The 26,837-nt window shown below is 40.4% G+C and overlaps 1 protein-coding gene and 1 non-coding gene across 2 annotated transcripts in view; one reads left to right on the top strand and one right to left on the bottom strand.

The window, feature by feature from the left end:
• Nucleotides 1-26,837, bottom strand: part of Mosmo (modulator of smoothened) — a 61,378-nt gene that overhangs the window by 20,404 nt on the left and 14,137 nt on the right. The gene's annotated exons all lie outside the window — the stretch shown is intronic.
• On the top strand, nt 24,371-24,475 carry LOC142851475 (small nucleolar RNA U13). Its single transcript, XR_012910793.1, has one exon. It is a non-coding gene; the product is annotated as a small nucleolar RNA U13 (small nucleolar RNA).

Raw genomic sequence — 26,837 nt, 5'->3', positions numbered from 1 at the left:
CAAATAAAGAGACACAAACTAACAGATTGGATTAGAAAACAGAACTCATCTTTTTTTCCTCTAAGAACACACCTCACCATCAATGATAAACACTATCTTTGGGTAAAAGGATGGAATAAGTGTTTACAGCAAATAGAACTAAGAAATAAACAGGCCAAACTATTCCAGTATCTAACACAAAAGACTACAAACCAAAACTAGTCAGGAAAAAGTCAAAAAAAAATCACCAAGATGATATGACAATTCTAAAGTTACATGTACTAAGCACAGGTGTATGAAATAAACATAATCTGATTTAAAACTACAGATTAATTTAAACAAATTGACACTGGTGAACCCAAGACCCCCTTTCACCAACAAATAAGGCATCCAGTCAAAAACCAAAGACATAAACATTACAGTTTAATGATGTCACAACCTGAATGGATCTAACAGACATCTACCGAACATTCCACCCATTAGTCCATGGAGACTAAGCAACACATTATTAGAATGATAACTGCATAAAAAAAGCAAGCAAGAAGAATATTTTAGAAAGAAAATGAAAACACAACATATGAAAATCAATGGGACACAATGAAGGTATTCTAAGAGGAAGTTTATAGCATTATCTACATCAAAAACTTGAGGGGTTAGAGAGACAGCTCAGCAGTTAAGAACACTGGCTGCTCCTGTAGAGGACTCAAGTTCAAACAGCACCCAAGTGGCAGCTCACAATTGTATGTAACTCTAGTTGCAAAAGATCCAACACCCTCTTCTGACCTCTGAAGGCAGCAGATATACATGTGATGCACATGCATACGTGCAGACACGCACTTAGATCTCCAACTAATAACTTAATGGTGCATTTGAAGGCTTGAGAACACAAGAACACCCCTTCCCCAAACATAAGATAGCAAGAGATCAATAAAATCAGGGCTCAAACTAGTGAAATAGAAACAACACACAAACAAAAACAATACAAGGAATCAATGAAACAAAGAGTTGGTTCTTTTAAAATATTAACATTAACATGATTGACAAACCTTTAGCCAAATAACCAACACAGAGAGAAGAGCCAAATTAATGAAATTAAAGGTGAAATAGAAGCCATCACAACAACAGACACTTAGGACATTCATAGAGCTTTAAAAGACAAACAAACAAACAAAAAACTCTACTCCAAGGCCAGGCAAGGTGTACACACCTTTAACCTCCACACTCAGAAGGCAAGAGGCTGTGACCTCTGTGAATTCCAGGCCAGCAAGGGAAACAAATTGAGACCTTGTCTCAAATCTCTATTCTACTAACTGAAAAAAAAAATCTAAGAGAAATGGATGAATTTCTAAATGTATATGACCAGTCAAAACTAAATGAATATGAAATAAATAATTTAAACCCATAACAACCAATGAGATAAAAAAAACTTCCCCACTAAAAAAAGCACAGGACCAGATGGCTTCAGCACAGAACTCTACCACACCTTCCAAGAACCAACTCCAACACTCCTCAGATTACTCCATAAAAAGAAAAGGAACACTTGAAAGTTCTTTTATAAACCAGTGTTACCCTGATAGTAAAACCAGAAAAAAGGCCAAGCAAAAAAAGAAAATTATAGGCCTATCTCTCTGATACAAAAATTCTCAATAAAAGACAAATTTTGTAAGACAAATTGAAAAACACATTCATTATAAAGATCATTCACTATGATCAAGTCAGTTTCATCCCAGAGAGGCAGAGAGTGTTCAAGACAAGATGCAGAAAAGGCTTCTGGCAAAATTTAACATACTTCATGACACAAGTCCTAGAGAATCTAGGACTACAAGAGACACATCTCAACAGTAAAGGTAACTGCTGTATAGAACTGTTCTCAGAGCCAAACTGCCACCTTCAGGAGTTCAGTTGACTCTGCTCACCAAACAGTATCACAGCTGGGCTTGCTGACTATGACGGAGGGACCAAGAAGAACCATGGGACTCTCACTAAGTATTCAGCCACCTCTCCCTAACTGTGTGTGGCCTCAGGGTCTCTGGGAAGGGCTGAGTGATATAGGCAGGGAAGGCTTAGGGGAGATGACTCTATTTATATTGTCATGGGGGAGTCAACATCCATGCTGCGTGGAAACTTTCCAATGTGGCTACTTTAAAGTCACCCATGCTCCTACTCCAAACCCTGACCCACTGACTACTCTCTTTGTCAGTAAGCCTAATAACTTTATTGTTTCCCCAGGGTAAGCTTTGGTGAATTTGCACCTTGGTTTGTCATTGGGACTGTAGGAGGAACAGGTAGAAAAAGCTTGTCTTCCCAAGAGAATGTATTTTAACACCACCATCTCACAAGTCCACAGCCAACATGATGCTAAGCAGAGAAAAACTCAATGTACTTCCACTAAAATCAAGAATAAGATCAGGAAATTCACTTTCTTCCTTCTTGCTCAATACAGTACTTGAAATCCTAGCTAGAGCAGTAAAAAAAAAGTGAAAGTAATAAAAAAAGAATACAAATAGGAAAGGAAGAAGTCAAATCATCCTCATTTGCAGATATGATTCTATACATGAAAGACCGAAAGACTCCATCAGAAATCTGATACAGCTGATAAAACACATTCAGTAAAGTAGCAGGATTACTTTGTACAAAATTAACATACAAAAATCAGTAGCCTTTCCATCAACTGACAACAAACAAAACATTCCATGAAAGAAATCAGGGAGGTAATTTATTCACAATAGCTTAAAACTAAACAAACAAACAAAAACCAAAAAATGAGTGCTAACCCTAATCAAGGATGTGAAAATACAATGAAAAATTTAAGACTTCTCATGTTCATGAACTAGCAGGATTAGTACTATGAAAATGGCCATCCTACTAAAAGCAATCTACAAATTCAACACAATTCCATCAAAATTCCAAAGCAATTCTTCAGAGAAAGTGAAGTAATAATCTTAAATTTCATATGGAAACACAGGACAGCTAAAACAATGCTAAATAGTAAAAACTGTCTGAGGTATCACCATGCCTGGTTTCAAGTTTCCTACAGCACAGTGAAAAGAATAACAACAGCACATTGCTGGCATAAAAACAGATCATTAATCAATGGGATCAAACAGGACTCAGACATAAGCCCACACTCCTACGGCAACCTAGTTTTGGAAAAAGAGATAAAATATACACACTGGAAAAACACAGCATCTTCAACAAGTGGTTCTGGTTAAACTACATATCTTCACGAAGAAGAATGAAACTAAATTCAGAATGGATCAAGGACCTCAATATAAGACCTGATATACTGGATCTGTTAGGGGACACACTTCAACTTACAGACACAGGAAAAACTTTCTGAACAGGACCCCTATAGTGTAGGAATTAAGGCAACATTTAATAAATGGGACCTCATGGAACAACGACGACAAAAAATCCCTTCTATACAGCAAAGGACACTATCACTCAAGCAAAGAGGCAGCTGACAGAATGGGAAAAAATCTTTACCAGCTATATATCTGACAGAGAAGACAGGTCTAAAATGTAAAAAAGACCTCAAAAACTAAACATCAAGAAAACAAGCAATCCAATTAAATATTGGGACACAGACCCAAACAGAGTTCTCAAAAGAAGAAATAGAGATGGATGAGAATATGGAAAAAAAGAAAAGAAAAAAAGTTTACCGTCCTTAACCACAGAGAAAAATAAATTAAAACTACTTTACTCACCTCACACCAGTCAGAGTCGCTAAGATCAAAGACCAGATGACAAACGCTGGTGCGCATGCGCATGTGGGGAACGTGGAAGGCTTATTAGCTGTTAGTGGGATTGTAGACCGGTGGGCCACTAAGGACATCAGTGTGCAGGTTCCTCAGAACACCAGAAAGACCATCATGTGGTCTAGTTACAGCACTCTGGGGCCACACCCAAAGGACTCTATCCTACAACAGAGGTGACTCAGCCACGCTCACTGCTGCTGTGTTCACAACAGCCAGGAAATGCAAACAGAGGTCAGCCAGCTGATGAGCGGGTGCCGACAGTGTGGTGCCTCTACACAACGGAGCACCATTCCGCTGTCTAGAAAGTGAAATTAGCAAATAAATGGATGGAACTGGAGTATTCTGAATGGGGTAGCCTAGACTCAGAAATGTTTTTTTCTCCTACGTGGCTGCCTGCTTAGAAGTCAAGACGCTAATAAACAGCAGCAGGGAGAGGTGGAGCTTTCAAAGGAGGGGAGCTAGAACACTGTAGGTGGTATAGATGAATAGGGGCGGGATTGGAGGAAAAAATGGCGAGTTGGCTTGATCAAAACATATATGCACAGACGAAATTCTCACACGATGTTTCAATGTTAAAGAAAAGTGCTTTGGCTTTCTCATCAGGAAAGTCCTGTGACTATGGGGAAGGAAAAGGGACTGAGCTGTGTGATCAATGCGGTTAAAGCCCAAGAACTCATGTCATCAAAATAACTGGAGCCATTCAAGAAAAATGAGTTAAACTTGCATTCCTGGTAAGTACAACACGGTGTGAGAACCTGTCTTCACTGAGGAGTACCAGTCCTTAGCATGTAACACACAAAGAACTCACTAAAGAAAGGCTTAGCTGAACAGGACTGAGAGGTGATGTTGGCAGTGAGTTAAGAAATAATTACACTTTTAGCCAGGTAGTGGTGGCACACGCCTTTAATCCCAGCAATTGGGAGGAAGAGGCAGGTGAATCTCTATGAGGTCAAGCTGGGACTGGTCTACAGAGATAATTCCAAGATAGTCAGGGCTGATACACAGAGAAGCCCTGTCTCGAAAAAAAACAACAACAACAAAAAACCCAAAAGAAAACAAAAAAGAAATTATACTTTTTATGCTCTCTATTTGAATGTAGATATATTCACATAATTTTATCCTTAGACAAAAGGGACTTGTCTGGGCTGGAGAGATGGCTCAGAGGTTAAGAGCACTGGCTGCTCTTCCAGAGGTCCTGAGTTCAATTCCCAGCAACCACATGGTGGCTCACAACCATCTGTACTGAGATCTGGCACCCTCCTCTGGCATGTGGGCATACATCGAGGCAGAATGTTGTATACATAATAAATAAACAAATCTTTAAAAAAAAGGACTTGTCTAATATTTAATTTCTAAAATGTTTATAGAGTATTACAAATTGTAAAATGGATCAAATTATACCTATATTACATAATGTGAAATGTTCTAATTATTCATGGATTTGAACAGATGCTGTGGATCTAGAAGAAAATATGAGTACAAAAGGAAAACCAGGAAAAAAAGTAGAGAAATTATGACCTCACCATAGAAATAAGACTAAACTTATTATTCGGACAGAGAGGTAGACTTTAAATTCCAGTGTTTCTATCACATCCTGAGACAGCTCTGTGGAGAAACTGTAAGCTCACACTGTACACTGGCAGAAGTAATCCGATGGTTTCACCTAGATGAAGACCTTCCGTGTAAGACGGAGCTGGGTGATGCTGACAAGGAGTGCAAGTCCAACAATCTGGTCAGTTTGTGCGGCCAGAAAGCTACAGACAAAAAGGCTAAATGCTAATACCAGTGGCCTCCAATCTCCAAGGGTTCAGCTCTTAGCTGCCACCATGGTGGCATACCTGCAATTCGAACTGCCTCCCAGGCCCCTCTTAAACAGGAGAGCTCTGAGTAAGGGGGATCCGAACTGTGATAGAAGCCTGGGCATAGGAAACCATTGCCTACTTCTCTTGCCCAAAGACGGAAGGAAGGAGGGAGGGATGGAGGGAGAAAGAGAAGGGAAGGGAGGAAAGACGGGCTCGGTCTTAAGCAGCTCCTAGTCAATAGGAGTAGTATGATTAGGGAACTTAGGATCAGGCAGAGTTGCATAGACCACCCCTGTCCTAGTGACCTTGAAGCAGGGCTCCAAAGACACTCAAGTTCAGACACTAAAGGATCAAAGAGATCAAAGTAACTGGTAGTTCTGAGGCTAAAATAACAGGTTTTCTTTTTTAAATTATTATTATTTTTAAATTATGTGTAAAGCCAAGCGGTGGTAGCGCAAGCCTTTAATCCCAGCACTCAGGAGGGAGAGGCAGGTGGATCTCTGTGAGTTCCAGGACAGCATGGTCTACAGAGTGAGTTCCAGGACAGGTTCCAAAGCTACAGAGAAACCTGTCTCAAACAAACAAAGAACAAACAAAAAATTATGTGTACATGTGTGTTTGTGTCTGATGTGTGCATGTGAGTATAGGTACTTGCAGAGGCCAGAAAGGACATTGAAACTGCCCGATGTGGGTGTTGGGAACTTAACTTGGGTCTTCTGTATGGGCATTATGCACTTTTAACTGCTAAATCATTCCTCTAGTCCCCACCCAACACTTCCAAAAGTCAGATATTTTCTTCTTCTTTCTCTCGCTCTCTTTCTTTTATTTTTGGAGACAGTGTTTCTCTGTGTATCCCTGGCCATCCTGGAACTTCCTCTATAGACTAGGCTGGTCTTGAACTCAAGAGATCTACCTGTCTCTGCCCCTTGAGTGCTGGGATTAAAGATGTACACCACCACTGCCCGTCAAAAGTCGTGTTTTCAACCAAGTACTTCAAAATAATCCCTACCACATGACACTACCTTCCAAGTACACTATTCATTGAGTAAAGAAAATGAATAGGAGCCCTAAAAATACCTCCATGAACATTCAGGTTTCTAGCAGAGCCGACTTAATTACGGTTTCCTAAGTGCAGTGATAGTGGAAGTGAAAAACTGCACACTAAGAAGAAGACTGTGCTTGGCTTCTCTCTCTGAAATGTGGCCTCCCACTCCCTTCACTCTTCCTCACCAATCAATGTCTAAACGCCTAGCCTCTCGTCCTTAAAGAATCATCTATAGGTCACTGCCTCAAGAACAAGGATGCCTTGGATCAACTTTATGACTATGCCTTACCTTCAACACCAAGTGAGCATTCATATTTGCCTTAGTTTCTATGGTCCAGAAGTTGTGGACCACTTTCTTCTCAAAAAGGAATGTATTATAAACACAGATTAGCATGCTTTCACAAGAAGAGAAACTTCTTATAGGAGTGGGCAGAGATTAATGCAAAGGCCAATAACTGGCCAAAGTGCTAAGAATAAGTGACTACTAAGTGCTTAGCCCTAAATAAGACATTTATAATATATACCACTACGCTGGCTAGGTGTTTTTTTTTTGTTTTTTGTTTTGTCAAGTTGATACAACCTAGAGTCATCTGAGAGAAAGGAATCTTAATTGAGAAAAATACCTCTATTAGATCAGAAGTAAGTCTGTGGGACATTTTCTTGATTAAAGATTGCCAGGTGGTGGTGGCGCACACCTTAAACCCAGCACTTGGGAGGCAGAGACAAGTGGATCTCTTTAAGTTTGAGGCTAGGCTGGTCTACAGAATGAGTTCCAGGACAGGCTCCAAAGCTACAGAGAAACCCTGTCTTGAACCCCCCCCCCAAAAAAAAGGAAAGAAAAAGATTGACGTGACAGAGTTCAGCCCAAGGTGGGTTGTGCTATTCCTAGGTAGGTTGTACTGGGGCCATTAAGAAAACTGAGAAAGTCCAGAGAAACATACCAGTAAACAGCATTCCTCCATAGCCTCTGCTTTATTTCCTGCCTCCAGATTTCTGCCCTGACTTCCCTCAGTGATGGATGTGACCTGTGAGTTATAAATTAAACCCTTTCCTCCCCAAGTTGCATTGAGTCACGGTGTTTTATTACAGCAATAAAAACCCTAAGAGACAGACAGACGGACGGACAGACGGACGGACGGACACACACACACACACACACACACACACACACACGGCCTGCTGAGGCTCAGGGAATATCATGTGATGGCAAGAACGTAGGAGCTGGAGGCTGGTGAAGAGTGCTATGAACTGCTTCTTCTGACGCGGCCTGGCTGCTGCCCTTGTGATCTCACAGCAGTGCGCACCTGTACAAACCTGCCCAGGTTGGAATACATCGACATTCCAGCACGGATGGCTGAAGGCCAAGACGCCCACTCCTGGTTGAGCACTTAAGCTGCTGGAAGAATGGTAGTAATTTTCACTGGGGGTGTGGCCACCGGTAAGTTGCACAGCCGAGCAACCCTCACTAAACTCCCATTAAGTCCGTATGTGTGTATTTTATGTCCATATATGTATATGTGGACATGAAAATAGGAATTGCTGGGAAGGACTCTTGAGAAGTAAGAAGGGGATAAAAGAGGGGAAGAAGAGGTGAATATGATTAAAATATAATCATGTATGGCACTGTCAAAGCATACATTTTACTTTTAAAGTGAATGCATAATCAAAATAAGCAACTTTCCTGGATTTAGCAAAGGCTCATGTTACAATGTCCAGGTCAGTCAAGATCACTGTTGGGTTGTTTTTTGTTGTTGTTGTTGTTTTGGTTTTTTTGTTTTTGTTTTTTTTGAGACAGGGTTTCTCTGTGGTTTTGGAGCCAGTCCTGGAACTAGCTCTTGTAGACCAGGCTGGTCTCGAATGTTGGGTTGTTTTTAAACTAGTTTATACCTCAGTATTAAACAGCTCTAAATTACTTCTCTCGTACATTATACTTCCTTAATTTCTTTAAGCACAGTGACACTGACAGCAAACCAAATTCTAAACTATGTGGTCATATATCCATCATATTGTCAGAAAAGCAGAATATTAGTGGTTAGAGTTCAGTCCCTGGATTAAGAATAAAATCTGTATCTACCCCTACCAGACATCAGAACTGGACAAGGCTACTTACTCTGCAGACCTCAGTTGCCTCGACTAAATAGAGATAACAAAGTGATACTATAGTACCATGTGGAATAAGGCAGACCTGTACATAAGCACTCAAATATTTCACAGAGTCTTACTCTTAACCCATTAGTGCTAAACAGTATTTAAAAATAAATAATAACCATAAAAATTTGGATCCCTGCAGATGCAAGAAAAGTATGTTTAACCCAAGATGAGTGTTTATTCTGGGCTATTAATATGGTCCCTCCATTACAGAAGAGCATGGATTTAGAGTGGAGCGCTCTGGAGAAAGCTGCGAGTTCTAATTCTGACAGCTGTTCTACTTAAAGAGGAACCTGTGCTTTTACTGCAGTTATATTTGGCTTCGGATTAAAATGTAAGATGATAATGCCTTCCATTTTCAACATCAGAAACGCTTCTTAAACTTTTATAGGAAGAAATCAATCCCTCATTAATTATCTTATATTTGTGGGAGATGTGATCTCTTGAGAAAAGAGACAGTGGTGTAGGAAAACCGTTTGTTAAAGATGGTCTGATGAATTTCAGAAATCTGAAACCAAACCATGAACCATGTCTGACTGTTCTGCCTGAGTCAACGAGGCACGGTGTGCCACCTCGCACACCATCAGCAAAGACTCACTGAGCACACATTCTATGCAAAACAATACAGGAAGTCTTAGAACACAGGCTTCACCGGGTGGCGGTGGTGGCGCACGCCTTTAATCCCAGCACTTGGGAGGCAGAGGCAGGCGGATCTCTGTGAGTTCGAGGCCAGCCTGGTCTACAAGAGCTAGTTCCAGGACAGGCTCCAAAGCTACAGAGAAACCCTGTCTCGGAAAACAAAAACAAAACAGAAAGAACACAGGCTGCATTTCTTTATTTCAGAGCCTTGAGTGTCAAGACACATAGTTAGTAGTGGGACTGGGAATCGAGAGGTAACAACCACAAAGCACAGTGTCCATGTAATTGAGAAAATAACTTCATATCTTCATGCCCTTTTATGCAAATAAGGTATTTCCTAAAGCTTTACTGGGGTATAATCTGGAGTTAATAAAATTTATCATTAAAAAATGCATAATTTTGGGCTGGGTACACATACCTTTAAAGGTCTTAACAACTCAGGAGACAGGTGGATGAGTCCCAGGACAGCCGAGTCTACACAATGAGTTTTAGGATAGCCTGGACTATGTAGAGAGACTTTGTCTCAAAAATAAAATAAAATAAAATAAAATAAAATAAAAAAGGAAAAAAAGGAAAAATTTCAAGAGTAGCATAGTCTTATCTACATGGATTTGGTTATAGAAACTTAATAGGAAAAAACGTACTGGAGTGTTCCCTAAACAATGAAAATACAGTACAGTTCAATGAGTTTGGCACGGGCCTGCATTCTACATCACTGGTCATCACACCCAAATCTGCTTTCTATCAACACAGCTTTCTCCCTCTACAGCTCTGCATAATGAAATCATATATTGTTTGCTACTATGAATAAACATTTGTATACAGCTCACTATGTACTTACATGTTTTTATCTTTCTTGTGTTATACTCAGGGGTGGAAATGCTCGGTCATAAATGTATATTTAAGCTTATAAGAAAAGGGACTAGAGACGGCTCAGCAGTTAAGAGTACTGGCTGCTCTCGCACAGGACCAGCGTTCAATTCCCAGCACCCACAGAGTCTCACAACCGTCTGTAACTCCAGTTCCAGGGATGCGTGCCCTCTTGTAGCCTTTGTCAGCACCAGGCACACATGTGCTACACACAAACATGCAGGCAAACACTCATACACATAAAATACATCTTTAAAAAGCTACAGTGGTTTCTAAGTGCTGTACCTTCTGCATTCTCATCAGCAACGAGAATTCTAGCTGTCCCTAAACTCCCTAATGCTTGGTATCATCAGCCTGGTGAGCCATTCTAAAACTGTAGAGGTGAGGACAGAGAATTCATTGTGGTTTTATGTCCCTGTAATGTCCAATGACAGAATGATATATGTTCTTGTACTTATCTGCCATCTTTGGCCTACTTAAATCTTTTGCATATTTTTTAGAAATCAAAATGTACTGGTGAATCTAAGAGTTATTTACATATTCTGAGTAAGTTGTTCACTGCTTAGCATGTGGTTTACAAATACCACAGCCGGGTAGGGGTTGCGCATACCTGTAATCCTAGCATTTGGGAAACAGAGGCAGGCGGATCTCTGTGAGTCTGAGGCGTACCTGGTCTACAAGAGTTAGTTCCAGGACAGCTAGGGCTACACAGAGAAACTCTGTCTCGAAAAAAAAAAAATCCCAAAAAACAAAAACAAATACTCGCCACTTATATTTGAATTTAAATGTTCTTAACACTGCTTTTGAAAGAAGAACAGTTTTAAATTGGTCAGTTCTCGGTCACCCTCCTTTCTTGACTTCTACTCTCTCCAGTGCTGGGGACTGAACCCAAGGAAGGCCTTAAGCATCCTAGGCAAGTGCTCTACTGCTGAGCTACACCTCCGGCCTTAATCTGTCAACATCTTAGTTCCCCTCTGTGGTGGCTTAGCGCGCGCGCGCGCACACACACACACACACACACACACACACACACACAAAGAGAGAGAGAAAAAAAGAGAGGTTCATTCTATGGGTTCTGTGACTCTAGAGAAGCCTGAGCAGTACAAGTTTATCCATGTTTGTGCGGGTGTGTGCACATGGAGGCCAGAGGTGGATATCAGGTGCTCTCAATGCTCTCCACCTTACTTTTTGAGACAGGGTCTCTCACTGGACCTGCAGCTCATAGATTTGGTTAGGCTGGCTGATCAGTGAGTTTCAGGCATCCCCCTGTCTCCATGGCCCCAGGCACAAAGGTTAAAGACACACTGCACAATGCCCAGCTTTTCATGTGGGTGTTGGAGATCCAAGCTCAAGTGCTCAGGTTTGTACAGCAGGCACCTAACTGATGGAGCCATCTTCTCAGCACCCCATAATGCTACCTTTCTTATGCCCTTTCCTCTCATTTGAAGCAGCATTTGAAAGTATGTTTTAAAATACCTAAATGCCACACCATGAATTAACAAAATCATAACAGAATGGATTCTTTTCTTTCACTTGGATATATGTTCGCTGTTAAACACACACTTGTCAGATAATGTAGAGTTATAAAAATGTTATCATTTTGTCTGGTAGAGAAATGAACCTGCTCAATCAAATAAACATCATACAAACAACAACAACAAACCAAACCAAAAGAGACTGGGAAGACTGAGACAGGAGGATAACCAGAAGTTTAAGGCCAACCTGGGCTTCATGGCAAGACCCTGTCTCAAACTAACTAACCAACCAATCCATATCTACTATGTTTAATGCAGAGAGAATAAACATTTTCCAAGACCAAGAGTAAGACAAGGAGGTTTGCAATAAAGTTCTAGCAGGAACAATCAAGAAAGAAAATTAAATCATTTAAAATACTATCAGAAGTAATAAACTCACAGGAAGCATGATCAACATACAAAACAAAGTATATTCCTCTATATGAGGAATTAATATGCCAATATTTAAGAAACTAGTGCCTTTATAACAGTAATTCTTCCAAACCACAAGGAAAACACATGGGTATAAACTAAACAAAGTAAGTAGTAACTTCTCATTTCCAGTCAGCATGTAAGGGCTGAGAATTGTCATCCGCTCACAGAACAAGGAGAGTGTTGAACAAACTAAAACGCCAACAGTTCTTAAATCCATTGGAGAACAGGGGTTACAGGGCAAATCATCATCTGTAAAACTGGACAGACAGACAGGTGCAATGAGTTTACTAAGACAGAAACGTTAATATTGTGGTGGTAAACGTCTATCATCTTGGAAGCAGAGAGACTGAGCCAAGTGAATCACAAGTTAGTTCCAGGCTACAAGACAAGAACCCACCTCATAGAACAAACAAAATCGGGATGAGAAGCTGGTCGTGGAGAAGAAAAACCCGAACTGTAACCTGATAGGCTCCTGAGGGCTGTGTGGTCAAGGTCTGAGAGTAGGAAATTCCAAGAGCCTGTGGTGGGAGGAGCCAACTTCCTTGAGTTTGTCTCTAAGGAGCTTTTTAGGGCCCCACAGTGATGGTCAACAAGGGATTGCCTCATACACACAACTGGTGAAAGGGAACAGTAACTGTATTGAAATAAGCCCAGAATATCTGTTCTTAAACAAACAACAACAACAACAACAAACAAACAAACAAACAAACTGACTGAAATCTTTTCACTGGAACCTAACTAGACAGCCATCTCAAAAAAGAAGGCACTTTACCACACCTTAACTGAATAGCCAACTCTTCCAGCCTCCTGTCTCAGAGGGGAAAGGATCGGGAAACACCTGTGAGGGCCACGACCCAGAACACAGACATTCCTGAGACTGCGACCTAATTACGGGATCACAGAATGCTTTCATGCCCTCTGTCATCACAGGGCTCCTACAGGCTATAACGAAGAGAACAGCAGTTCTCAGGCCTTATTTAAGAAGTCTCTAGCAGATGAAGGGATGACACACTAACTGACAGCACTTGCTGCTACTGCAGGGGATCAGAGTTTAGTTTCCAGCACCCATGTCAAGCAGCTCAGAACTGCCTGCTAACCGCAGCTCCAAAGGTCTCTATTGTCCTCATCTGGCCTCTGACATCTTCCTATGGCAACTCATATGCATATGAGCACAAACATAGATACATTAAAGAAAAAAAATAAAACATGACAAACCTTCTTTAAAAGCCCTTAAAACCCACAGAAATAAAGGAGGACAAAGTCTATACATATAGTCAAACTGCAGAACATCAAAAAGAAACTGGTAACTTCCCACATTACTCATAGGCAAGTATAAGAGTGGTGTGGGAAGTACTTCTGTATATGTGTTACTTTTATTGGTTAATGAATAAAGCTGCTTTGGCCTATAGCAGGCAGAATATAGCCAGACTGAAAAAGATGTAGGCGGAATCAAGAGATACCACGTAGTTGCCAAAGGAGACAGACACCCAGGAACTTTACCGGTAAACCACGAGCCTCATGGTAAAATATAAAATAATAGGAATGGGTTAATTTAAGATGTTCGAGTTAGTTAGGAATATGCTAGAGTCATTGGCCAAGCAGTGTTGTAATTAATATTATTAGTTTCTATGTTATTATTTGGGTCTGGGCAGCCAGGAAATGAAAGAGCAGTCTCCACCTACATAGGAGTGACTGGAACCACACTGAAACAGGCCTACTGCTCCCTGAACAGCCAGAGAATTACTACCCTACTCAGCTATATCACTGCTAGGTATATATGCATGAGAAATAAAAATCTCTATCCATATGAAAATGTGTATGGATATGAATTTTCATAACAGGATCATTATAATGGCCACAAAAGATGGAAATAACCCAAATATCCATTAACAACAAGGTACCAGTTAGAATAAGAAAACTGTAGAGTGTATCCATGAATTGCAACCAAGAGGAATTACATTTTCATGCATGCTACTATATGGACACTACCTGAAAATGTTATGCAAAATACCAATGATAAAAGAGCACATATTATGATTCCCTTTATATGAACTCTACAAGGAGGTAGAAAACAGAGTCAGAAAGTAGATTAGCCGGGGTAGGTGGGGTGAGGACTAAGAGCTCTACAATTGGCTAAGTCTAAGCTGATGCTGGATGTACAGCTGTGACCATACAAACCAGAGAACGTCCAACCGTACATTGTAAGGTGTGGGTTGAATGGCATACGAATGTATCTCAGGAAATCTCTTACAATAAAACCTTCATGGTTCAGGGCCTGTGTCCCTGTCCACGGTCACTGACGCCAGCCTTCAGTGCAGTTCAGCAACACACCAAGCTTCCAAGCTCCTACATGAAAATGTAGTGGGGAGTGGAGAGGCCTCTAGGGCCTTGCATGCATGTTTCCATCTACCCAGAACACTCAGGTCCCTTCTTTCTTTGGCCAGTTCATACACGATCTTTAGATATTGTCTTATTCATGAATTTATATATAAATGTAGAAGCCAGGCATGGTGGCACATCCCTTTAATCCCAGTATTTGGGAGGCAGAGGCAGGTGGTGAGTTTGAGGCCAGCCTAGCCTACAGGGCAATTTCCAGGACAGCCAGAGATACACAAATAAACCCCATCTCAAAAAACAGAATCAAATCAAACCAAGCCTAACAACCAAAAAAAAAAAAAAACCATTTACATGGGGCTGGAGAGATGGCTTAGTAGTTAAGAGCACTGAGTGCTCTTCCAGAGGACCTAGGTTCAATTCCCACATGGCAGCTCACAACTTCCTCTAACTCCAGTTCCAGGGATCTGTCACCCTCACACAGACATACACACAGGCAAAACACCAATGCACATATAATAAAATAAAGTCAATCATTTAAAAAAACAAATAACTTTAAAAGTTTTAAGTAATAACAACAATTAAAGAAAAACAGGCCATGAATTTGGGAGGGAGGGTATATGAAAAGGATGGCAGGGAGGAGAGGTAAGAAATGACACAACTATTTTAATGAAAAATAAATCTACATATTTAATTTTTTAAAAGGAGGGGAAAACTGTCATTTGTCCTGTAGTCGTTGCTAACCTTCCTGTCTCAGAGGCGATCAGTGAGCTGTCCCAGTGCTGTCCTCAGTGGCTTCCCAATGACCCACTAGACTCGGCCTACTTTCTTGTGTCTGGGCCTACAGAAAGTAAATGACAAGTACTTTTTGAAGATTAGGACAAACCAATCATCTGTTTTGTGAACCTCTGCCATCTCATAATAAGAGTTAAAAAAAAGTCCCCTTCTAAGAAGAGTCACATAATACTGGAAATATTTAATGCTAAGAAAAAAAGTACGGACACATAATTTAACTAACAAAATACATGAGGTAGTTAATGTTCAGACACGCTAAGCAAACTCTGAAATGGCAAATAATGATCTGTCTTATGTGGATAAGCACTTTTCAGATATATCCATGTTTAAATTGACAGGAAAATAGAGATTTTTAAGTAAGTCTTTTATTTATTCTTTGACAACTTTGTAAGATGTATACAGTGTGTCTTATTAGGGTTTTTATTGCTGTCAAGAGACACGATGACCACTGCAGCTCATAAAGGAAAACATTTAACTGGAGCTGGCTTGCAGTTCAGGGTTTAGTCTGTTACATCATGGTAGGAAGCACAATGAATGGCAGACATGGTGCTAGAGAAGGAGCTGAGAGCTCTACATCTGAATTGGCAGGCAGCTGGGAGACCCAGGACCTGGCTTGAGCATCTGAAACTTGAAGCCCACAGTCAGTGACACGGGACACACAAGGCCACACCTACTCCAGCAAGGCCATACTTCCCAATAGCGTCACTCCCTTTACCCTATGGGGGTCATTTTCATTCAAACCACCACACAATGTATTTGATCACCTCCACCTCCCCATCTCCACTCTAATATATCCCTCCCCACTTTCATGTGCATCCCCAACAACCTCCCTGCCCATGTTTGTTGTGATCCAATGAGTCCAACTGGTATTGCCTGTTGGAATGTGGACTGATCTTGTTGGTTTGACCTTGTGCAGGTGACCACAGCTGCAGTGAACTCCAGACTGCAACAGCTCTATCATGCCCAAAAGACAGCAGGAAAATCCAGCTTTGATTCTCAAATACTTCTTCCTATTTGAATCTTCTCCTGCAGTGATGCATGACAGGTTGTAAATATCTACTTACGGGAAGGTCTGCAAAATTAAGCCCAAGAGAATACTAGCTTGGTGCATTCTTACCAATGATGGATCAGGACAGTTAGTATAGATTCCATCTAGAGTCTGAAATGACATGTGATGGCCTTTGTATAGATTTTCTTCATGGTTAATGGACTTGAAAAGCATTTTGCCAGGAAATTTTCAGAATTTGGGCATAGGATAGAAGCATGAGCTTATGGCAGGAGGAAGCTGAGGAAATTGTCTTTCTACACTACCAGTAGTTTTTGTGAAGATGCTTAGCAATTTGCTAATTAAGAAATTCCCTTCCAGAGGACCAAACAACTGCCTAAAAGCCTCTGAAAATGCAATGGCATATTTTCTTTTGAGCAGATCTCAGTGTGTAGAGTTCCAGGCCAGCTGATGCTAAATATCACATTTTGAAGTCTAAATTAATGGAAAAGTAAAAGTTGAAAACAGAAGAGTTCTAAACAAAGGTAAAGCAGCTTTCCTTAAACCACAAACTAGCAATAATACACATGACATTAAGGTGAGCTGATTTCTCACCGCCAGGCAGGTGACAGGGCCAGCAGACTAAATGGCAACTTAACCGAGGAGGAACTACAGGAACCCTCTTTCATTTTATGAATCATGCTTACATCTAACAGTTCAGAGAAAGAAAGCTTTCACAATCAGAGGTATTTCAAATGTCAGGAATGCGCATTAAACAATCTGCCTTCGTGGCTTTAAACAGCATGAACACTCCAGAAGGACGGAGAGGAAATGCTTTGGTGACTGTGCTCACTCAAGTTCTCGGGAGGAAAGCTAACTGAAGGGTAAACGCAGAGCAAGAGCTGTGGGATCTATAGTCTTCTGAGAAGCAAAGTTTTTGAAACATCAAACTTAAAAGAAATACCACGAAGTAAATTATATATAGCAATTCCAAAAGCAGACTCAGTATGCTAATAGGTCAGTTAAAAAAGAAGCAATTGTTTCAGAAATAAGCTTAAAATAAACTGATTTTTTTGAGTATTCAATTGTGTGCTTCTGATGTTAAAAAATCCTTTCTCAATCCCAGAGTTCTTATCGATAATGGGGCTGCAATAATTACAACACGTACATTAAAACTTCTACTGCATGCAACTAAATAATTATAATAAGAAGGCACATTTATAGTTATGTGTGCAGTAGTTATAAGATTTAATGCCATGTGGCCATAGTGGCCAACCTGTAATTCCAGCATTTTGAAGGAGAAGACAGGGGATCCCAGGCGCAAGATGGCTAGAGAGACTAGCTGTATAGGAGCTCTCTGAGTTCAGTTGAAATTCTGCCTCAATGAATAGGGTGGACAGTGATTAAGAAAGACTTCCAACTTCAACTTCAGGTCTCCACACCATATATAGGTACACAAACACATCTGTACACTCATGAATACACACATAATTGCATGAAAATGTGTATAGTATCCACATGTTTCACAACCTAGGATTCAACCAATCCCATATTGAAAATATTCAAGGGGTAAGAGAAGGGAACAAAACTGCACCTATACTGAGGATACTAACAGCTTATATTTTTCCTTGCCATTAACCCCTAAAACATTACAATGCACAACGATTTACTCAGCTTTTCCACTGCATTATGCATCATAAATAATTGAGATGAAAAAGCAAACAGAAGAAGAATCTGGTTTATTAGCAGATAGTATTCAGTATTACATCACAGACTTGGGCATCATGGCAGTGGCTGCTGACCCCAATCACCCATGGGCACTGAAGAATGAATGAATACATACATGTATATAATGCTCAGTAAAATGATTTTATTCTGGAAACTGGAAGACAAGAATGAGAATTGCTGTGGGAATTCCTTTTTGCCAATAGCTTTTTGGATAGCAGCCTTAGGGTACGGTTTCTGTGTGAGAATATGATCTCTTATGAAGGAGAGGAAGGGTCTCTTGCTTTCTTGGGAGGTGGGAGCAGAAGCAAGCTTGTGCAGCTGTTCACATCTCTCCGGTAAAGCGGCGGGACATGGCAGCTTCCACCTTGTTCTGTATTCTGTGAGTCTGTTTCCCTTTGAATTCCCATTTCCTTTTGTGTCCCATAATAAAGACAATGTGTAACTCTTGCATTATCTCTCGCTTTAGAAAATCTGGATAGTTTAATTGAAAATAAAAATTTCTATTATCACCTATATATACTTTTGTTTTCTGGGTGAGAGACCATGCATTTCTTGAATTGGATGGTAGTACCTAGGAAAATAACAACTCACTGTGAATCTAGAAACGTGCAGGTATAATGAAAACTGTATTCAGATGTTCTACTCAGGGTTATGGTTAACGAGCCATAATAAAGGCCCTGGAGATGATCTGTTGGCTTAGCCTGTCAAGTATCTGCAAAGGACAGAGACATTTTCATACTGAGGCAGAGTTGCTGCAGGCAAGGACTAGGGCAAGAAACAAATTAGAGATTCAGTCTTCTTGGGACTGCACAATGGAGTAGGTGTTTAGCAGTTTTCTTTCTCACTTCTCAAATGGGATCTCAAGTGTTTCAGTTCAGAAAAAAAAAAAACTAGTTCTGTCCTCAATTCTACCTTAAAATGCTAATACTGAAATAAAGTATCTCAGGCTGGGGAGATGCCTCAGTGGTGAAAGTACTTTCTGTGCAAGTGTGAGGACTGGAGTTCAGATTCTAAGAACCCAGGCATCCCAGAATCAAGACGGCTGGAGAGACTAGCTGTATAGGAGCTCTCTGGGTTCAGCTGAAATTCTGCCACAATGAATAGGGTGGACAGTGATTAAAAAGACTTCCAACTTCGACCTCAGGTCTCCTCACATGAGTACAGACAGGTACACAAACACACTTGCACACACACACTACACATACACACATGTACACATAAAGAAAATAAAGGGCACTCAAAAATCACTCACAAAGTTAGAGAGAAAGGGACAATGGTTTTCAGTATACTGCCAACACGGACAGTATACTGAGTGCTTCTGAGAGCCACAATACAGTATTACTGCTTCATATGGGCTCATTTGACTCTCAATTTAACTGAACAAGGGACCTAATAACAAGTTATGTACTTAGTTGTTAGCTAGGAAGGACTGGTTAGGAAATGTACCAGGTCTGCTTCCAGTCGGGTTCACAGTTTATTATTTGGGAATATCTGGGCAGAACAGTTCAATTTTTCTTGAATATTTATCTAAAGACAAAATCTTAGAAACCCCAGCAAAGATATTTCACTAATACTGACATTTACAAGATGGGACATTTCCCATGAAGAGCTATTTTGGATAGAAAACTGTAAAGTAATCTAGTGCTTTTGTACTTAATAAAGTAAGTATAGCATTACTTTATAGTGTTAGTTCTGATAAAAAGCACATTTTCAAATTAATATAGTTGCCAATCTTACTTTCTTTTAAAATTGTATAGAAACCTTGGGCCTAGACCTTCATGACAATTTCTCTGATATATTACATAAAATTACTTTTTAGAGCCACAAATTACAATGACTTCTCAGGGGTAGTTTTTAAAAAAAAGAAATTCCATTTGATTAAGCTCATTAAAGAAGAGATTTTTCAAAATAATGTAATTTAAAAATTGTTTGGAGACTTATCACATCCAGCCAAAATTGTCAGCAGTTCTGTTCCTCCCATCAGTCTCCTCAGTGCAACCCAGCAGGGCCTGGCTCCCCAAGTTATTTACACTTTCCCCAATCATCCCCTTTCCACAGGACACAGCTCAGTAACAACTGGCTAGTACACTTTTACTTCATCACTATTTTATTTGCCTTCCTTAACGGGTGGACCATCTCAAAATAGGTTCCCCCAAAGCTCATGCAAACCTACAGATCCAGCAACTGCACTCATCACCACTCTCTTCCTCCATCTCTACATCGTCTCACACAAACACAAACTATCAATAAATCAGTGTCTATGGGAATGCAGCTCCAGCACACAAAATTACTTAGTTATTGGTATCAGATAGATCTAAAATTAAACGATCCTGGCACCAGTTAAAACTCAGGAAACTAGTTGCTGGTGAAGTAGAAGGAATGAGAATGTAGACCAGAACTGTCAGGTAATCTTAAGAGATTATCAACTGCTCTTTGAGAAGGCAGAGTTGTAAAAGGTGGGTATGGTTGCAGGGAATTAAATTCTTTTGTGGGAGGGTAGGGGCGCAGGGTTTCTCTGTATACAGGCCTGGCTATCTTGGAACTCTGTAGAAGAGACTGAACTTGAACTCAGAAATCTGCACCTGCCTGTGCCTCTGCCCCCCAAGTGCTGGGATTAAAGGCTTGTGCCACCATGCCTTTAGAGAAGGTTCAAAACTGTGGTTCGAATGCTCCCAGTAAAGGAAGGGGAGTACTAAACAGACCAGGGTGCTGGGGCAGGACTTTCAGAAGGCCATAGATTCCTTCTCGGAGCATGAGCGGCTCTAGGAGGACTGCACCTACAGGGGGCAGTGTTTCTCTGAAATTCTTATTGTCCTCAGGCTGTATCTCATTAAGGGAACACAACCAAAGTTCTCTGCTCAAATGCTACAGGTCATCTGAGCAGGTAAAGGCTCTTGCTGCCAAGTCAGACAAGCTAGTCTGGTTCCCAGGACCCACATGGTGGTGTAAGCAGCGGATGGACTCCCAAGGCTGTGCTCTTGTCACCACATGCATGCCATCCCCCCACAAATAACAGAAGAACTTGTAAGTGTTTGTTGTTGTTGTTTGGAGACAGGGTCTCTCTATGTAGCCCTGGCTGTCCTGGAACACACTATGTACACCAGGCTAGCCTTGAATTTACAGAGATCACCTGCCTCTGCCTCCTGTAATAAAGTTTTATTTTTTTAAGCTAAATTAGTTAACTTTTTCCTTAATAGTCATATTATCAATTTGGTATATATTTCTGTTACCCAATTTTAATTTGTATTTGGTGTTAGAATTTACTTTTTGTATAAGTTTTTGAATATATGAGACACGCACATAATCCAAACAGAAAGAACTCCTAATTCACTAAAGTGGTGGCTCTGTTCTCATATAAGCTCTGCATCGGCTGGAGTGCCTATTCCAGTGCAGCGACATCTACACTTACAACATAAAAGTACACAGTATTTATAGTCAACTCTAAGACAGCTGCTTGGAGCTACTAAAAAGACTATAGCTATGGTGGCGCACGCCTTTAACCCCAGAACTTAGAAGGCAGAGGCAGGTGGATCTCTGTGAGTTCAAGGCCAGCCTGGTCTACAAAGTGAGTTCTAAGACAGTCAGAGCTGCACAGGGAAACCCTGTTTCAAAACCAAAACAAAAGTTCTTCAAGAGTTAGCCCCATAAATTTTGTATGTATGCACACTTGTAATCCTCAAACAGACCTTTGAGTTATATTGCGCATGAACACATGCTAAGGAATGGCCCAGGCAGAATCTGACCTCAAGCTCCAGACCAGCTTTGTATGAGGTAGAGGACTGAATTTCGGGGCCTTAAATTTTTTGGTCATAGTAAAAGGTTTCTGAAAACCCAATAAACAAAAATCAGACAACAACCCTGAGGTGTTTTCAGCCATGCTGGCCTGTGTTCTGCACCCTTGTTTCTAAACACATCTGCATTAAATGTTGTCTTCCCATGCAAAGCGAACAACACTGGCTGAGATACCTCAGTTCAGGTTTGAGACTCCTCTATGTTGTGAACTGTGGTGTTTTTATTGTACACACAGACATTTCTGAACATACTGGAAAACAAGACTTTTAGTGTTTTCCTATTATTCTTCAGCATTTATCAAATTATCTTTGGAGTACACTATGTCAAAAAATGTTTGATTTTAAAAACTGAGTTGCTGACTTCAGTTTCATTAATGAAAAGTCATCAAATGAATTTTGGCTTGGGATTAGGACAGAACTGCCAAGCACTCCTGCAATGCAGAACCTACATCTGCCATTTTGTACCATGTATTATGTGAAGTAGCATTCTCAGCACTGACAATCATCAAACCAAAATACTGATCAACTGAACAATGTCGATGACACTCTATGCCTTACTGTAGCAAATATTCAGCCAAGACGGAATTCTCCATGCAAAATAAGTACGTCCTTCTCATCAATATGTAAATTTGCTTTTGTCTTTGTTATACAGTAAAATTATATGTATACTAACGAGTTATTTTAAAAATAAATTTCTTGGGGCTGGAAAGATAGCTCAGTGGTTAAGAGTATGAGAGCATGGGTTTAGTTTCCAGCACACTTGTCTGGTAGCTCATAATTGCCTGTAACTCCAGCTTCAGGGGATGCCACACCCTCTCCTGGCCTCTGTGGACACTGCACTCATGTGTGGACACACATACACACACAATTAAAAACAAAAATCTTAGAATAAGTGTGACTAATTACAATGTTGAATGTTTAGTTTGCACACTTCTTCCACGAGCCTACTATGATGCTTAATACTGTCCACTCGACAAGGTCTAGAACCACCTATGAGATAAATCTCGGGCATGTCTATAAGGAGTTTTAGAAAGGGTTAATTGATGTCAGAAGACTCGTCCTAAATGTGGGCGACATCATTCCAGGGGCAAAGGTCCTTGACTGAATAAAGAGAAGAGGAGCTACAAACCAATTCATCTATCTCTGATGCAAATACAAAATAAAATAAAATAAAATAAAATTGAAAACATTTTGCAGATACAAAATGCTGCCTGCTTCTACCTTCCCTGCACGACAGACTGACCCTCAAACTGTAAGTCAAAACAAGCCTCTCCTTTCTTAAGCCGCATTTGTCAGGTATTTTGTTAAAGTAATGAGGAAAATTAACACATACATCTACATACGTGGTTCCTGGTGCAATGGGGTTGCTATTGGAGAGTAAACATGAGCAATCTGCCCTCCCTCAATCCCCAAATACAGGGTCTTGCTTTGAACCCCTAGCTGGCCTGGGCTGTGCAGTCCAGGGCAGCCTCTGAGTTGTACTGCTCCTCCTTGCCTAGGATCCCAAATGCCGGGACTACGGTGTGCTCTCCTAGGCTTTTCCCTTGCATTCTTAGCTAACCACATACTTCTTGCTATAAATGTGTGTCATAGGATATAAAACTTCTATGGAACAACTAAGAAATATGCATCCTTAGGAAAACCACTATATCATACTTTGCCATGATTCATACAATTTTCAAAGATACTAGATAAATATGCCCTGAACTCTTGTGTGTCTATGCATGTATGAATATTAGTCCAAAACAATTGCATTAGTCAATGTCAATAGATTCAATCAACATTTATTAAAAAAAAACCTCCTTCAAGCCCCATTGAAGTGACTGAATATTCAGACATACAGACAGACAGATAAATTAGAATTATATAGCAGCATGGGGAAAGGGCAAGGACTTGTCAGAAAAGCACAAAGTTAATAAGTTTCTGGGATGTCTAAAAGAGAAGCAGACTAACAGAAAGGGAGCTACTGTCCCTGTATCAACATGGGCAAAAGATGGTCATTTTTATTACAGAAGTGAATGGATTCTCCAAAACACCCAGCAAAACCACCAGGTCAGAAAACCAGCAGCTGAGTTCAGGAACAGGCTGTGCAACAAGTCAGTGGGAAATGAGCACTGGGAACGGCACTTTCCGACTGGGTATGGACTGCTTGAATAGTCAGATTGGGAACTTGCTGCAACTGGCTCTTAAGAAAGAGGGCAGAGAACAGTGAGCCATGAAGGAGAATAAACATGCTATTATAGTTAACTCTGGGCTAAAAAGGGACAAAAGTATTGTCAACCACTTCCAGAGGCAAAAAATAAATAAAAGAAATAGCACAGTGCAGGGAACCTATAATGCACCACCACCTCTGATAACAAGAATGTTAAATCTTTTTTTTTTTTTTGATTTTCGAGACAGGGTTTCTCTGTAGTTTTTGGTGCCTGTCCTGGAACTAGCTCTTGTAGGCCTCGAACTCACAAAGATCCTTCTGCTTCTGCCCCCCCCCCCCCCGAGTGCTGGGATTAAAGGCGTGCACCACCACCCGGCAAGAATGTTAAATCTTAAGTGCTTTTTTGGTTCATGAAAGTCAACACTGGGTGCTCACACCACTGTATGACATGTGACTCTTTGCAAACCTTATTGGGATGTTGGCACATTACCTGTCTGACATGAAAAAAAGGGGGAATTAAAACATTGCATTGTGTTTATTTACAGAAGTAAAGAGCTACAGGATGATCTTAAGGACTAGTTTAGGAATCTAACTAGTATTGACCAAGGTAACTGATCAACCTATATATTAAAATATATATTTCATCTTATATTGTTTTAAAGTTGGGAATGATACAGGGTAGCTATACCTTATTTTTCAAATGAAAACCAACTGATGTATCAAAAAAATTAGTCTATGAATACATAACTACTGAAGAACTTGATATATGCGTATATATATATGAAACAGTCCTCTCTCCTGATCCCAGCCCCTTTCCCCTTGGGCGTTCTTACCCTTCCTTCGTACAGAACATATCTAAAACAAACTCCTCACCCAGCCACTGCACTCTGCACGCGCCTACTCCTACTCTGCAACTCCGGTTCAAAACCTTTGTGTCAACCATGACACCTCCTTTTTTCCTGCCATCTGCAAGCCTAGGCTGAACACTACCTAATATAAAAAGAATAACACATCATATCCCCTTTCTCAAGGAACTTTTTAAAAATTCTGTACTGTAATAGCTGGGTATGGTGGCTCACATCTGAAATCCCAGCACCAGGCAAGCTTAAGAAGGAGAATTATACTGAGTTCAATTCTAGCTTGTAACTTACAGGGCTATTGTGTAAGACCTTGTCTCAAAAGAAACCAAAGCAAGAAAAATCTGTCTGTCTGTCTGTCTACCTACCTACCTACCTACCTACCTACCTATACATACACACACACACACACACACACACACACACACATATATATATGTATGTATGTGTGTGTGTGTGTGTGTGTGTGCTGCAAGAAACACACAAATCTATCTATCTACATAAACATATGTATATATGTTGCAAGAAACACACAAATAACCACGACACAGGCATGGTCGTGGCACCTCAAGAAATGTGCAAGTTGTTAAGGTGAAATCACAAAGGCTTTATAGAGAAGCCAGTTGAAGATGCTTGCCAGATGGGCAGAATGCAGATAAAATAATGATCAGAATGAACATGAGGGCTTTGCAGGCTGAGAAAATTTAAGTAAAATATCTGAGGTAAGAAGAGAGCTGTACTTGGAACATAGTAACAAAGAGATGTTAGAATACAGAGCTCTTTAAGGAGAAAATGGGCCCAAAGATTGAGGAGAGAGTGAGCCACGCTCATAACTGCCAAGTGCCTTTTGTTTTACGCACGCAGATGCACTCGTGGTGTCTGTCCAAGTACACATGCAGTGTTAAAGGCTAGGATCAGCTCTGCGGGCAAGTCCCATAACTCTTTCATTCCTCTGCATGGTGAAAACAGTACTTACATAAGGATATTGCAAGGATTAGTTAACACAGATAAAGCCTGGAACAGTATCTGTCACAAAGTGCTATGCTAAGTATTTACTATGATTATGCTTGTACTCTGAAAAGATAAAATTAGCAGCAATGTAGAGAAATAGACTGGAACAGAAATTTCTTTGCTGTACCTCCTTTACTCATGCAGTTCCACCTTCAAGGACAAGTACTGCAGAAGACCTCATGATTATTTAAATACGCATTATTAAATGTGTCACCTGTTATGTTCAAAACCTACTTCCTTTTCAATCATCTGGACCATCTGGACTATTTTATCTTTGCGGAGTACAGGTACTTCAAGGATAATTTTTTTTCATGTGCTTAAATATAATCTTCTAAATAGGAGCTGGAGCTGGCTTGGTGGTTGAAAGTACCTGTTGTTCATGCAGAAGACTGGGTTCAATTCCAGCACCCACACAGTGGCTCACAACACTCTGTAACTCTTAGTTCCACTGTATCTGGAGTTGTCTTCTGACCTCAATAGACACCAGCCATGCAAGTGGTATACATATAAAGATGCAAGCAAAAACATTCATATGCATCAAATAAATAAATCTAAAAAACTCTCAGGGCTAGAGAGACAGCTCAGTGATTAAGAAGAGCACTGGTTACTTTTTGAGAAGATCTGATTTGATTCTCAGTCTCTACATGGCAGCCTACAGCCATATGTAACTTCTATTCTAGGGGATCCAACACCCTCTTCTGGCCTCCATAAGCACCAGACTCACAGAAGGTACACCAACATGCAAGCAGGCAAAACACCATACACATAAAATAAATGAAATATTTTTAAATTTAAAAATTCTTCTGAGTATTCAATACAAGTTCCTTTTGAACCAAAACACTTCTGTATCTTTTGTTGTGAGAATGGAAATAAGTCCAGTGATTTAGGGAATACCTGTGGGAATAGCAAGGAACATTCGTAATAAGATAAAGATTTGCTTTATCAAAATGATGGAAATTAATAAAGGAAATAGTCACATTTTGCATCATCTATG

The sequence above is a fragment of the Microtus pennsylvanicus genome, chromosome 5, assembly GCF_037038515.1.
Source record: "Microtus pennsylvanicus isolate mMicPen1 chromosome 5, mMicPen1.hap1, whole genome shotgun sequence".
Classification (NCBI taxonomy): domain Eukaryota; kingdom Metazoa; phylum Chordata; class Mammalia; order Rodentia; family Cricetidae; genus Microtus; species Microtus pennsylvanicus.
The sequence above is the reverse complement of the archived record's forward strand: the minus strand, read 5'-3'. Positions and strand labels throughout refer to the sequence as shown.